General features: G+C 40.1%; 1 long non-coding RNA gene across 1 annotated transcript; it reads right to left on the reverse strand.

The window, feature by feature from the left end:
* Nucleotides 1-775: 775 nt before the first annotated feature.
* LOC122757392 lies at nt 776-3,202 on the reverse strand. Its single transcript, XR_006357417.1, has 2 exons — nt 1,930-3,202; nt 776-1,842 (listed from the first exon to the last, which is right to left on the reverse strand). It is a non-coding gene; the product is annotated as an uncharacterized LOC122757392 (long non-coding RNA).
* Between the last annotated feature and the right edge of the window lie 246 nt (nt 3,203-3,448).

Raw genomic sequence — 3,448 nt, forward strand, 5'->3', positions numbered from 1 at the left:
TCGCGTGTCCTGCAGTCGTGCTGCTGCGCTTGTAGAGGGCACACGGAGCCGCGCCACATGCGCAAGCTCTGATTCCAACTGCCTCCGCATCGCGTCCAGTGTGCCTGACAAGCTCACTCCGAATTCGTCACCATAACGCAGCACTTCATCCTTTTTCAGATTATATACCCACGTTCGCACCATATTCACAAATATTCGCTAATTAATCTCTTATCGCAGGGACCCACGTTGGGCGCCAGTTGTAACGAACCTTCGGTTTATCCCGAGTCTAAGCTGGGCTAGTTTCAACTGACTGTGGATTCGTGCCAACAAATTTATTTGTTGAAGCCCCTGCGATATTAATTAGTCACTTGTGAATTTAGGTTTTTTTTTAGCGTAAATGTATATTCTCTTAAATAAGTTTGAAATGTACACGTCACTTAAATTTATGCTGGTTCGCTGGTTGGCTTTAGCGAAGCACGCCTACTGAGCGCTGGTTCAACGCACTCCGGCTGGGAGAGTGTTGTGCTAAAACACGCTAGTTCACCGGGACGATTCGGGAAACGCCTGGACTTCGATCTGTAAGCTCTGGCGGTTCGCTCAGATATACAGGTAGTGATGGCAAAAAAAAAAAATCATTGTTCGATTATTTAATCATATGATTTATTTTAGGTGCTTTAAAGATAAATTGCAATTAATCGCGGAAAAATGGAAAAATCGATTAATCAAATGATTTTTTTGAATGCGCTTAATTTATTTTTTATGAACTCCTTTTAGAAGCAACAATAGCAACAAGAACAGTAAAGAATATAAATGTTTATTTATTTAAAATTGAGTTAAGAAATAGTAGTTGTGAAAGGTGCTCTGTTTTTCATTTCATTTATATCTGAAAGCTCCGCCATTTCTTGTCGTATGCGCTTGATATTGTTAAATTTAAGTATTTTCATTATTATAGACAACTGAAAACTCACCTTGAGGGACACGAACTCTTTCGTATGTTTGAGTAGCATATTGGTTTTTACAATACTTCAGTTGTTTTTTTTGGCACAATTGGCAATTCACATTCGTGTCATTTAATTTGGAAAAAAATCTCCACACTTTACCAATTGTTGGTGCCATAATTACGCTTCGCTTTACAACTTTTGCGCGCCAATGTTGCTTATAGCGATGCGATTTTTTGAGCAAATCATCGATTGTCTCGATTATTCAAAACCCATTTTGTGATACAATTAAATCGTGAATTGAAAGAAAATAATCGATTATTGTGTATCAAATGATTAATCGTGCCATCACTATATACAGGCCTCTCCTACTATCCCACTCGCTCACAGCACAACACTAGCTACGTTTCACTCACAAACACTTCTCTTGCGCACGGCTACGTGAACTTACTCAGATGCAGTGCTGCCAGAATTTTGAAGGCAAGAATTGCTAGAATTTCAAAAAAAGTTGCTAAAATTGCTAAAAAGAAATTGCCAAATTTTGTTAAAATTTTATATGTTAAATTTATTACTTTTATTTATGATTAAGTTTTTAAATGATAGTTAAAATGTCGTCCGATTGTTCCAATATACTTTCTTCATCATTAATAACGGCTAGCTGCACAGAATGACAGACGCATCTTATGAGCTGAAGCGAAGGAACTGACTTCTTCAGCTCAGTATAGACACTTTGTTTGGATCCAGTCATAACGGTTGCGTTATTAGTTCCAATACCAATCAAATTGCCTATATTCAAGCTTTTTCTTAAAAGCAATTTCCTAACTGCATCTGCTATGCATATCGCGTCGCACACTTCACTCAAGGCTTAGAAATGTTGAGACAACTGTGCCTTTACTATTGCTGAAATAGTTAATAGCAACTCCTAAAGATTTAAGAAAATTTAAACATATATTAAATTAAGTATACTGCTACGCATATAAGCACAAATAAATATATAAATAATGCTTACCAAGTATCTTTGTGACACTTATATCTGTCGATTCGTCTAGCAAAAGACTGAATGCCGAGTCACCAATATCAGCCCGCAAATTTTCCGCAAAGTGCTCGGCAAGAACATGTTTTATTATATAACTGCACTTTGTTCTGCCCAATTTTATGTTTGCTGCCGATTGGCAAGCTGCAAATTTGTGCGCACATAATTGCGACAAATGATCGCTTGTCACTATTTCTGCGTGTTTTGCAATGTATAGGCACAGTGCAGCCTCATGCTCCTCCGTCTTGTCACATTTTACAACAAAAGGCAACTTGTTTTTTTGTGTACACGCACCCATCGCACTTATATGTTTTTTTGTGGCAGCGTGGTGGCGCACATCATAAAGCTTCGCGCCAATAGTGCACTTGCAATAGGCGCAATAGGCCCTTGTTGAGTCTGTGTCATCCTTGCGAATCCACTCTTTAAACTCGCCACTCAACCACACATCGCGAAATTTTTGGGTATACGTTACGTTTTTGGCATATTTTATAAAACTTTTAATGAATCTAACAAAACAGCATACAATTTAAAGCTCAGCGCACAAATGACACTCGATCACTTTCGATGAATTTGTGAACTACTTATTGTTCACAACTATTGAACTATTGTTCACAAGTTTGTGCATTTATTGATATTGTTATGATTTTGAACAAGTTGAGTTCTTTTTAAGATGATGTTATTGTGAGATCACAAAAATCACATAAAAGTTGCATAATTTTTTTTTTTTTTAAATAGCTATATTTGTGGCTAATAGCAATTAAAAAAAAAAATTGCAAACTCAAATTCAAAATTGCTAGATCTAGCAACTTAATGGCTAAAATGGCAGCACTGCTCAGATGTGCAGGCCTTGCTTAAGCCGCTGATATGCACCGATGTCCTGATCGGTGCCGCTGATGATCCGCAAGGATTCCCTCTGGATGTCCTTGCTGTTCCCACGATGTCCTTGCTGTTCCCACGATGTCCTGGGAGTCCTGATTTACTACTCGCGTTGACTTTCTCTTGACTTTGGCACTTTCTTCACGCACTTCGACTTTTCACTTTATATCTTCTTTTCAGTATAGTTTCGATTGCCTCGTATGGAGCTGCTGGTGGCCTTTTATACCCCAGCCACACGCCCTGCTTCGTGTGGTAACGGGGCCTGTTCGGCTCTGGAGCGGGGCCTTTCTGTCGCTCATGCCCATAAAAAACGGTAAAGTGGCGTGATCTGGGTGACGCCACTTTCCCGTCAAATTGCGTGGCAGCCTCCCATTGGCCGAAGTACCGTTGTTGCCATGCGAGTGAAAATGTTCACTGCTATCACCCGGCCCGAACGGCACCTCGGCTAACGGTCATCGATGATCGTCGTGCGTGCGACGCGAACCCATTGCTGAATCTGTAGGAGCGAAAGAGACCGCCTCTAACAGGACTTTGATCCCCTTTCCAGTGCGAGGGTCGCTCCTACAGTATTCGCGTCGCTGTGTGGAGCAACATGTATATGCCCGTATATGCATATAAA

Source organism: Drosophila mojavensis, unplaced genomic scaffold (genome assembly GCF_018153725.1).
Source record: "Drosophila mojavensis isolate 15081-1352.22 unplaced genomic scaffold, ASM1815372v1 contig_72, whole genome shotgun sequence".
Classification (NCBI taxonomy): Eukaryota; Metazoa; Arthropoda; class Insecta; order Diptera; family Drosophilidae; genus Drosophila; species Drosophila mojavensis.